General features: G+C 30.5%; 1 pseudogene; it reads right to left on the bottom strand.

Moving 5' to 3' along the window:
* Window positions 1-1,659: 1,659 nt before the first annotated feature.
* On the bottom strand, window positions 1,660-2,352 carry LOC113787183 (pectinesterase 4-like; annotated as a pseudogene).
* Between the last annotated feature and the right edge of the window lie 10,022 nt (window positions 2,353-12,374).

The raw sequence follows: 12,374 nt of genomic DNA, 5'->3' as shown, positions 1-12,374 counted from the left end.
AGACAACAATTTTAACATATATAACTTATCTTCCTTGATGATTTTCAAAATACGAGTTAATAGCGATTGTAATCATTTTTTATTTCCCACTACCATGCTTTGCCACAATGATGCTAGGCCAAGCTAGACCATTTTGGATCTAAAACAACATGATACGTACGATCATTAGTAGAAAACCATATAGGATAATCCTGATGATTCACTTCAATAAGGCGACGAGATTCTAATTTATGGGAGCGAAATAATGCAAGCACCTTTTTATAGTCAACGGTGCTGACCACTATGAGTAAGATGGAAACATATGAAATAAAAATTTGCTGAAAAAAGGATCGTGATGAGCTAACTAAACGTGATATGTTCAAGGATCTTATCCTGCAAAATTTTAACAAAGGCTTAGTTTAAAACGATTGATAAATTTATAAAAGATAGCTAAATAATAAAGTTATTAATAAAAACATAAAAGAAATATATTTTGATAGTCGCATAAATTGTAAAGATGGTTATATATATATATATATATATATATATATATATATATATATATATATATATATATATAGCAGCATAAAGGTTATTTTCATGGTATGTCACAAGGTTGTATGGTTATGATATAATAGTTTTGGACCTAAATTTTGTTTGTAGAGTAAAATTAGAGACAGATAAAATGAGAGAACTATTTTTGTGATTTACCTAAATTAGGAGACCAAAAATGCAATTAAGATTTTTTTCTTTGAGATCTTTTTTCAATGACATAATTAATTATTAATTAGAAATCATTCACTAAAAACATCACTACATCGATTCTAATAGTTGAACACACTCTTGTTAGGTATAAACCAATTCTTACCAAGTAAACGATTTTACAAATCCATAAGATATATGTCAATGACATAAATTAATAATGGTAAAATATTTAACTTTTCAATTGAGATGAAAGTAAATATTTATTAACCACTCTATTTTGGTTTCTCAGTTTTCCATATAAGTTTTATTCTTATCATTCTTATTAGTTACATGCTACTACCATTTATGACAAGTAAAGATAGCATCTATATATGACTCAAAGTATTTTTGTTTATATGACCATACAATTCACAAAATGCAAAAATTTCAGTATATCATTATTATTGACATTGAATTTATCAATACTTGTCCATTTCTTTATTTAAATAAAATCATCAACACTTGTTCATTTAGGTTTCTCAATTTTTTTTAAATTGTGTGCGTGCGTGTGTCTAATGAAAGAAAGTGTTTTACATATTTTTTAATCTTTTTTGTAATTAAATATTTAATAAAATAGGAATTTTTTTTTAAAACTAGAATTTTTTTTTTCAAATTTGGGTTGATATTAAATTGCAATTAATCCACATAGACTCTGCCACATCATCTTATTTTTTTTATACATCATTAAAAAATGATATTTCATCAAATTTTATACCTAAATTCTGTTTGAGGACTAAAATGGGAGGACTATTTTCATGATTTAGCTAAAATAGGGGACCAAAAGTGATATTAAGTCTTTTTTGATTGATAATTTAGTGTTCGATCTTTACACAATATTATTTATAATAATTACAGTTATAATAAAAATAAAAATTATTGTAGTTAAAATGGTACAAAGAAATTATCATAAGCCTAGTAATTAATTAATGTTTAAGCCTATAATCCAATATTGTATGGCACCCCAATGAAAGCCAACCAACTGCTAGCAATAAGCCACAGTTCAGCAGTGAATCTGACAGCTTCATCTTTGGTAATGACATCTTTTGCCCATTTAACTCTTGATGTAGCATTGGCACCGGGTTCAATGTTGTCAAACTCAGCAAAGTAAGAGTTTTCATTGTTTGTTTCCTTAAATTTCAAGATCATATATCCATCTCGTTGAATAAAATCATCAAAATAATTGTTAATGAAAACCGCCCTTGAAAAAGCCTTCCATGGCATTGCCAAGTAAGTCTCCACCGTAAATCGATAAGGATATAACTCAATGTCTGGCATAATGGAACAATTTTGGAGAACTATTCTAGTGTGCATGTTTTGGTGGGATGAGCCATCTCCCACCACAACATTTTCTTGTCCTTGAATGGGTTTCCTTACCAATATTTTGGAGCTTTGGATCAAGGTAGTACCAAACTAACCGAAGATAAAATCAATGGTTCCATAAATCTCACAATTACGATAGAAATGAAGACCCCTGTTTACATATAATGTGTCTTGATAAACAATAAATGCACACTAGAAGAACACTGATCGATCACCTTCAACTCGATGTGCTATTGCTTATTTACCTTTAGGACAAGCTTTATTCTCAAATGCAATTGACATGTCAATGAAGTCTTTACTAAAGGTGATTTTGTGAACATTTAAATGTCCAAAAATTAATTAACATAAGGTTAATTAGATAATTCTATATCATATTTATTTTTCGTTCATCCTACCAAAATAAAAATTACCCAAATTTTGCATTAAATTCTTGTAAGCAATTTTTGAATACATTATCTATTAACTTATATATTTTTTGCTCTCTTGTTAATTACATTAACTATTGTACACGCTTTGTAATAAACTAACAAATTAAGATCTAATAAACATATTAAATTAATATAAGAGAATCTCAATTTAATATTTTTCTCTCTCTTTCTTCTCGACTAACATAATTATTAAAATTATTGTGTACTCTCTTTTAATTTTAAGGAAAATAGATGAATAAAATAGTGAAAATTAATGATTAACTTACAAAATATGGTTGTGTCGGTTGTTTTGAGTCCACTCTAAACGTTCATGTTTCCGGTGATAATTGTGTTTGTAGGGCCACCGCCATACAATTTTTTTTTAGAGTCAATAGTAATATACTCATGATAGACACCAATTTTAACATATATAACATATCTTCTTTGATGATTCTCAAAAGTATGAGTTAATAGAGGTTGTAATCGTTTTAAATTGCCCACTACCATGATTTGCCACAATGGTGCTAAGTCGAGCTAGACCTTTTTGGATCTCAGATAACATGATACAATTATTAGTAGAAAATCATGTTGGATAACCTTAATGATCCACTTCAACAAGGCGACGAGATTTTAATTTATGGGAGCGGAATGATGCAAGCACCTTCTTATAGTCAACGGTGCTGACCACTATGAGTAAGATGGGAACATATGAAATAAAAATCTGTTGAAAAAAGCATCGTGATGAGCTAGCTAAACGTGATATGTTCAAGTATCTCATCCTGCAGGATTTTAACAAAGGCTTACATTAAAATGATTGATAAATTTATAAAAGATAGCTAAATAAAAAAGTTATTAATGAATTTGAAATGTACAATAAAGAGATCTTTTTTTATAATCGCATAAGTTGTAAAGATGGAAATTGTGTATGTGCGTGCGTCTGATGAAGGAAAATATTTTACATTTTGTTTTTAATCTTTTTTGTAGTTAAATATTTAATAAAATAGGAAATTTGTTTTTATAACTTGAAATTATTATTTTCAAATTAGGATTAATATTAAATAGCAATTAATCCACATAGACTCTGCTACATCATCTTTTTTTTCACACATCATTAAAAAATAACATTTCATCAAGTTTTAAAGCTAAATTTTGTTTGAGGTCTAAAACTATCGGCAAATAAAATGGAGGAACTATTTTCGTGATTTAGCTAAAATAGGAAACCAAAAGTGCAATTAAGTCTTTTTTCTTGGATAATTTAGTGTTCGATTGTTACACAATATTATTTATCATAATTATGGTTAGAATCAAAATACAAATTATTGTAGTTGAAATGGTACAAATAAATTATCATAAGCCTAGTAATTAATTAATGTTGAAGCATATAATCCAATATTGTATGGCATACCAGTGAAAGCCAATCAACTTTTGGCATTAAGCCACGGTTCAGCAGTGAATCTGGCAACTTCATCTTTGGTAATGACACCTTTTGTCCATTTAACTCTTGTTGTAGCATTGGCACCGGATTCAATGTTGTCAAACTCAACAAAGTAAGAGTTTTCAGTGTTTGTTTCATTAAATTTCGAGATCATATATCAATCTGGTTGAATAAAATCATCAAAATAATTGTTAATGAAAACCACCCTTGAAAAATTCCTTCCATAGCCTTGCCAAACAAGTCATCACCATAAATCGATAAGGATATATAACTCAATGTCTGATATGATGGAACAATTTTAGAGAATTATTCCCGTGTGCATTGTATTTCACTAGGTTGTATGGTTATGATATAATAGTTTTTTCATTTACAATTAGCACTTCTAAAAATATGTCATTTGCATGAATTTGTTTAAACAAATTCTATAGATTACTTCTAGTGGATTCAAAGTTGGCACATAAATAATTAAGAAAATTTTCCTTTTCGTGTGAATTTACTTGTAGATATTTTCTATAAGAATAATCTACAACAAAATTTTAATGTAACTTTATAATTTATTTGATTTGTAGTAAAATTTTGAAATAACTTTTTACTTACTAAGTTCACAATAAAATTCCATGATAACATTTAACTTATTAAAATAATAATTTGATTAATTGGTCACTTAATAAACTTTAATAAAACTATAAATTAAATATTTAACTTTTTAATTATTTTAAAATAATATTTAAATTAAATTATATACAAATAATTTAAAAAATTATATTTAGTATACAAAATGAGAAACTTTTGAGCGGTTAGATCTTATATTCTAAAACTTAAATAAAATAGAACATTTTTTTGATTTGTCATTAAAAACTCTCGTGGTTCATTTTTGTCATTCTTAGATCCAACCTTAACTTTCTTACCATTATTTTTGTTCTCAATCTCACCATTCTAAACCACCAATGAAATATGGTAGTTTTTTTCAAAATATTCTTGTTATGATATTATAATTTGTTCACAATGAATTATAGTGACAAACACCATATAGTTCACTGAATCGAACACTTGTTGAGAGAGTGATGTGTATGCTCTTTGAAGCTAATTTGTCTAAATATTATTGGGGTAGTGATCATAATATTTGGGCACATGTTTTTAGCTTTTTAGTTTGGTATTTTGAAAGCTCTTTATAGCTTAGATTAATATTTTAAGTTTGTTTCTAAACTTTGGGTCGAATTTGAATTATAATTTTATTATTTGCATTTTAATTTTATTATTTGTATTTTGACTATTTCTCGTTCTGTAGGTCATAACTTGAGCTCTGGATATCGGATTGGGACAAATGAGCAGGGGTTGGAAAGATAAAAATATGAGCTACAACTTTTGTGTTGGAAGTAAAGACCAATTCCGAACTTTACTGAGTCTAAATTGCAGATTTCGTAATCTGGACTTTTGTAATAATTTTAATTAGCGGGTCACTTGTTTTTAAACCCTAAAGCCCAATATCAAGTACGATATATTGGCAGTTTTGTTTCTTTTCTAGAGACGGAAAAATTAGGATTCAAATTGCTACAAGAAATAGTCAGTTTTAATTTCATGGAAGACTAATTTTGTAAGATTAATCCACAAGTTCAGAGTTTCATCAACACCTTGAGATTCAGGTTACACTATCAATTTCGATTCATGATTCTATTCTTGTTTATTTGATTATATTGATATTTTGATTGCTTAAATTGAATTTCAATAGGATTGATAAAATTTATTTGACAGAATTTGGTTTCGGTTTCTAATTTAATTGAATTATAATTTTGCGACGCTTGAATGTTAATTGTAATATTTTGATGATTGTGATACTTAATCCAATCAAAGAAACCAAACTCACATAGGATTGGTTGCGCTTGTTTGATCAATTCTATAGTCAAATAAGAATAGAATCACAAATTAGAAATTAAACTCATTGATATAATCTATGATAGGTCTGAAACTGGAATAAGTGGATTAATCGTTTTGCTCATCTGTTAAATCAAAAATCTACAAAACTCTTTTTAATTTTAATTTTCAATTCGGTTATTATTATTATTATTATTATTATTATTATTATTATTATTATTATTATTATTATTATTATTATTATTATTATTATTATTATTATTATTATTATTATTATAGAAGTCTTTGCAAAACAATTCGAGTTATTACCTTTATTCACATTTTATCAATTGTATTTGACCAGTGTGCGACAGCGGATCAGTGAGGTGCTGTACACGGCGGTGCATGTTATTAATCTTACTCCTACTGTTGCTTTGAATAGTGAATTACCAAACAAGGTATGGTTTGGCAAGAATGTCAAGTATGATCACTTGAGAGTCTTTGGTTGCAAGATTTTTGTGCATGTTCCGAAGGATGAAAGATCCAAGTTGGATGCAAAGTCAAAACAGTGTATCTTCATCGGCTATGGTGAGGATGAATTTGGCTACAAGTTGTATGATCCTATAAACAAAAAGGTTATTAGAAGTCGTGATGTAGTGTTCATGGAAGACCAAACTATTGAAGACATTGATAAGGTGGAGTAGACTACACCTGAGAGAAATTACGTCTTAGCTGATGGTGATCCAGTTCGGTCACATGTTCCTGATTTGGATACTACTGATGGTATTATTGAGAATGATGAGCCACATGATTGTGTTGGTGATCATCAACTTATAATGAGGTAAATATTCCAACTAGTGAAGATCATGAGTTGTCACACAATGAGAATCTAAGTGATGCTTCTAAATCATCTAACCTAACTCAGGAGGTCTAAGAGGCAGAGACAACCATCTACAAGGTATGGTTCTGACGAGTATGTGAATTTGACTGATGAAGGGGAACCTGAGTGTTTTCAAGAGGCCATGGAGAGTGAAGAGAGTCAAAAGTGGTTGGATGCAATGCATGATGAGATGAAATCCTTGCATGATAATCACACTTATGATTTGGTGAAATTGCCAAAAGGCAAAAGAGCTTTGGAAAACAGGTGGATCTATAGAGTGAAAATTGAGAGTAACTCAAGGTCTCAAAGGTATAAAGCCAGATTAGTGGTGAAAGGTTTTTAGAAAATTTTCTAACGATGATTTCATTATCCTGTTATTATATGTTGACGACATACTTATTGTTGGGAAAAATATTTCCAAGATTGAGAGTTTAAAGAAGCAGTTGGGTGAGTATTTTTCCATGAAAGACATGGGAGCAGCTAAACAGATTATTGGTATAAGAATCATGCGTGATAGAAAGGAGAAGAAACTTTGGATGTCACAAGAACACTATATCGAGAGAGTGTTGCAAAGGTTTCAGATGAAAAACTCCAAGGTTGTAAGTACTCCTTTTGTTGCTCACTTGAAGTTGAGTTCTAAACAAAGTCCTTCTAGTGAAGATGAGAAAAAATACATGGAACGAGTTCTTTATGCTTCTGTTGTGGGTAGTTTGATGTATGCAATGGTGTGTACAAGACCAGATATTGCGCATGTTGTTGGTAAAGTCAGTAGATTTTTGTCAAATCCAGGTAGAGAGCATTGGAGTGCTGTAAAAGGGATTTTGAGGTATCTTTGTGGTACTACATGTATGAGGTTTTCTTTGGGAGGTGACAAACCTATTTTGGTGGGGTACTCCGACTCAGATATGGCTGGAGATATTGACTCGAGAAAGTCAACTTCAGGATACATGATTAAAATTGCAGATGGAGATGTGGCTTGACAGTCTAGATTAGAGAAATGTGTAGCATTGTCTACAACTGAGGCAGAGTTGATTCCCATTACTGAAACATGCAAATAGTTTTTTTGGTTGAAGAAATTCTTGAGGAGCTTGGGTTTATTCAGGACAAATATGTATTATTTGTCAATAGTCAAAGTGTTATTCATCTTGGTAAGAATTCAACATTTCATAGCAGGTCCAAACACATTGATGTGAGATATCATTAGATATGTGATATTTTGGAAGCTAAGTTGTTGGAATTGCCTAAAGTTCATATTGATTATAATGGTTCTGAAATGATGACTAAAGCATTACCAAGAGGGAAGTTTGAAACTTGTTGTGATATCGTCGGTTTGACGATTATCTCCACATAGTTGTGATGGGGGAGATATGTTGGGTATTGGTCTCCCTTCCTATGTGGAGAAAGGCCCAAATATTATAGTCCATGGGTCTTACTTATTTAAGTGGAGAGTGGTCTAATTAGGATTAACAAAAAAAGAGAGACTACTTTGATAGGAAAGGCAACCATCAAAAGAGAAAAGAGATGAGTAACCCTATCCCCGATTTTGTTAAATCAGTCTCAGAAAAACATCGATTGCGCAATGTTCAGGTCTTCGTTTTCAAAATTCGGATCGGCGAAACGACGTCTAGAGGAGGAGAAATCGAGCTCGCACAACAGCAAGTTTTTGGGTATTTTTCCTCTTCTTGCTTTTTATTTGTTGGCTTTAGTGCTTTGTTATTTTGGCTGATTGTAGGCACAATTTGTGCATCATTTTGAGACTATCTTGTACCCTTATTTGATTATAGTGGAGCTATTTATTTGGTTTGGACGACCCGTGATTTTTACCCTTACATTGAGGGTTTTTCACGTTAAAATATCGGTGTTCATTACGTCTTTTTATTTTTGATTAATTTGCTGCTATATATTTATTGTTACTTCTCACGGGTTCTTGCAAGTTGGGAGAATTTTATATTTGCTGCGTATTACTTGTTATCGTGTTTCTGTATTTATTCTTCATTAGAGTGGTTATTTTTTAATAGAACATTTTTTTATTTATCATTAAAAAATCTTGTGTTCATTTTCGCCTTTCTTAGATCCAACCTTAACTTTCTTGACCATTATTTTTGTTCTCAATCTCACCATTCTAAACCACCAATGAGAGATGGTAGTTTTTTTCCACATATTCTTGTGATGATATTATAATTTGTTCACAATTAATTCTAGTGACAAACACCCTATAGTTCACTACTCCAAGAATAGTTTTACAGTGGTATCTCACAATTGACTGAAGAAAGAATAATTAAAGTATTTCTAACATGTTCTTAATCATATATTTCAACTAACGTTTTTTTTTAAATGATCTACTAATGGTGTAAGTCTATCATACAACTTCTTCTCTTTCACAATATGCATTAATTTAGTAAAAAACTTATTTTAAATTTTCAATATTATTTTTCTAATTGTTCACTCTAATCAAAATAGTAAAGTATTCTTAAATCATTAATATATATTTTATTTTGTAGGTTCAATAGTGAGAGTTACAAATAAACATAATTTGGTATAACTATAAAAGAAATTGGATCACGCGTCTTAAAATACTCATGTTCAAACCTAACCAAGTAAAAGTGATGATAAAAATTGGTTGACTCATATACATCATTAATTATATATATATAAAAAAGAATTTGATAATTAAGAATTTATATATATATATATATTCATTGTATTGCAAGTTTTTCATTTGTCAATCATTCAAAGTTCCTTTCTTATATTAAGTTTCTATTAATAGTAATTCATCTTTAATTATTATTATTTGTTAATTAGTTAATCTATAAATCTATTTCAATTTTTATTTATATTTTATTTTATTGAAAGTTGCAAAATAATTTAAGTTACATGTATATAAAAAAAATTAGTGTGTGTATGGACCCCACCTATTCATTTTTTTTATACTAAATAAATAATAAGTAGGAAAACAGTTTTTTTGGCAACGTAGGTAGGAGGAGAAATAGGAAAAAATTAATTAAAAAACATGTTTCTGGTAACAAGAAAAATAAATGAAGAACATATATTTATTTTCTATATTCTCGTTTATTGAATTTTATTTTAAAAAAGAACTGACAAAGTTATCTTATCTTCCAGACATGTCCCATGAAACTCGATTACGTCCAAAGGCGAAGGGTCTTGCATATCCTCTGAGAAATGATTAGGAAAATAACTAATAATCTCTATTCAAACTTCTGCCATGTATTCAGCCCACCAATTTCTTACACTCGATGCCAAAATAGAGTTCATCCTCACCCTCATTTTCAAACAACACTGGAAATAACCCGTATTTGAAAGTTCTAAGAGTCTTTACTTTTAAGATTATTCCACAGGTCAACAAATGCCTTGCTCTTTGTTTCTACCTCCTCTGAAGGTACCCAAGGGGCACCGCAATTTTGTGAAGGAGGGAGAACGCAAGCAAACGGACCACCACACGCGCGCCCGTCGCCGCCGTCCGGCCGGCCGGCCCGGCCCGGTTCGGGTTATGGTGTATTAAAGTTTTTTTAACATATGGAAATTAATTAATTGCTTGCGTTATGTCACATATTACGAAACTGTCATCCACAAGGTCAAAGTCAATGGTCACGTTTCCTATTTCTGAGGCACGTTCCTAGTGACCAGCAGATGGACTTCGTGCTCTTGGATCCCCCTTTTTCTCAGATCCAGTTGCTGAACTCATCTATAAATAGAGAGCTCACCTCACTTGGAAAAACACACCAAAAGCTCTCCGTATCTGAGGCTTTTCTCACTTCTCCCCCTTATATTCTTCTTCTTCTTCTTATTTTCTTGAGTAGCCTCCGTGCTATATTTGAGTTTCAGTCAATCGACTGGCATATTGAGGGTGTAATTCTAGAACGGTTTTCTACAGTGTAGTAGAACTCCGATACAGTGAATCTGGGCTGTTTTATCATGCGACTCAACCCAGTAATAATTTGTTTTCAAAGGTTTTCGAATTTCAAAAACAACATAAGTTTTAAGAGCACTTTTCCTTAAGTTTCAAGGTCATCTACCCTAGGTAACCACATTCGGGAGGCCTTGATGAGTAATCTAATAATTGTTGAACCGAAAAGACTTTGACCCCATGCATGACGAAGATTGAAGTGAACTAATTTTTTATCTTGAAAATCGAGAAAGTCTCATAAACAAATTGAACGAGAGTTACATTAGCATGAGGTGATAAAGAGGCTAGAAGAATATAAGCTTTTTCTACAAAAACAAATGTTATTGGAAGTTCAAAGAATCGAATATTATTACATCACTGAATGAATGTTTTTCCTCTCCTTATTGAGACCCAATTTTGGAATTTAAATTTTTCATACCATTTTGTACAAAATAAAGAATAATCATTAATGATGTGTTATTGAAACTACAATATTATCATTAAGTGTTACAATTGTAAAGTTTGTTGGCTCTTAAATTCACTTTTTCCCCCATCAAATTTGTCAATTGTACGATTTCGGTCCCTTAGTTTAAAATGAGCTATTTTGACCCCTCATATTTATCATTTTTTTGATTTTGTAGTCATCCACTCATTTCCCTTAATTGTTTGCTGAGTTGACACTTTTTAATGATGTGACATCCTTGTAATTTGGCGAGAGTGAATATTATTTAAATAAAAAAAATAAAAAAAATTCATATTTTAAAAAAAATCACGGGTGAGAGAGTTAAAGATTAACAAGTCTTTAACATTAACATTATGACCACAATCTATTATGATTTGCAACTCTCTCTTTTTGCTATTCTGTTTGTGATTGCCTCCTTCTATTATCCATTTTAATAACTCAATTTCCAATTAAATATTTTAAGTGTCTCATATAAGAAAATATGAAACAAAATTATCTTTCTTCACAACCTAGATGCGCAAATAAAAACAACAAATTATAAAAACAATGTCCCCAACAATGCTAACTACGTAGAATCCATTTGGGACAATCCCCTCGCAACTTTGGCGGCCAAGTCATCATCGATGTTGAAAGTTTTTGTTGCATTGTTTACGATTTAGTCAACAAAGTCCTTGTCATTGGAAGACTACAACTACTTCGTCAACTCATTCAAGATTCTGGAAACACACAAGAAGGGCGGTTTGAATTATGCTATGCCATTTTTAAAAGTTACTTCGATTTCTATGCACAAAAATATTATTTATCAAAATATTCAACTTACTCTTGTATATTAGGTTTAGTAAAAATAAGGTTGAATCATAAATAAGTAAGATAAGGGAAAACAGAGAGAGAGGAAAGCAAATATATTTTTATACTAGTTCACAACACAATAGTTGGTACATCTAGTTCTACCCTTACAAAGAGATTTTGCCTCAGTGCAGTCGATGAATTAATCTACTATTTCAATTAATAGCAAACAAGTATTTTGTACTCTGCTTCTTCAAGCTTTGAATATTCTTCTTTGACCTCTCTAGGTTGTACAAGTATTGTTTACTCTGTCTCTTCAGGCTCACTGAACACCTTATAGTCAATTTGAGTATTGTGTTTAATTATTTTCAACATTCTACCTTAGTACGATGCAAGTTGTTGAGGTTCGTATGTATTCTTTACTCTTCCTCTTCAAACTTTGAGTATTTTTTCTCCTCAAAATATCTAATGTGATAGCTTTTATTCTATTTGAATCTTGTTCTAATTCTCTCTAATTTATGTTTGCCTTTGGTTCTGATTACCTTTGAATTATGGTTGGCTCGAGTTCTTGTTGCCTCTAGTCCTGTTTCCCTCTGGTTCTGGTG

This window comes from Cicer arietinum, chromosome 2, assembly GCF_000331145.2.
Source record: "Cicer arietinum cultivar CDC Frontier isolate Library 1 chromosome 2, Cicar.CDCFrontier_v2.0, whole genome shotgun sequence".
Taxonomy (NCBI): domain Eukaryota; kingdom Viridiplantae; phylum Streptophyta; class Magnoliopsida; order Fabales; family Fabaceae; genus Cicer; species Cicer arietinum.
This window is presented reverse-complemented; position numbering and strand designations above follow the sequence as displayed.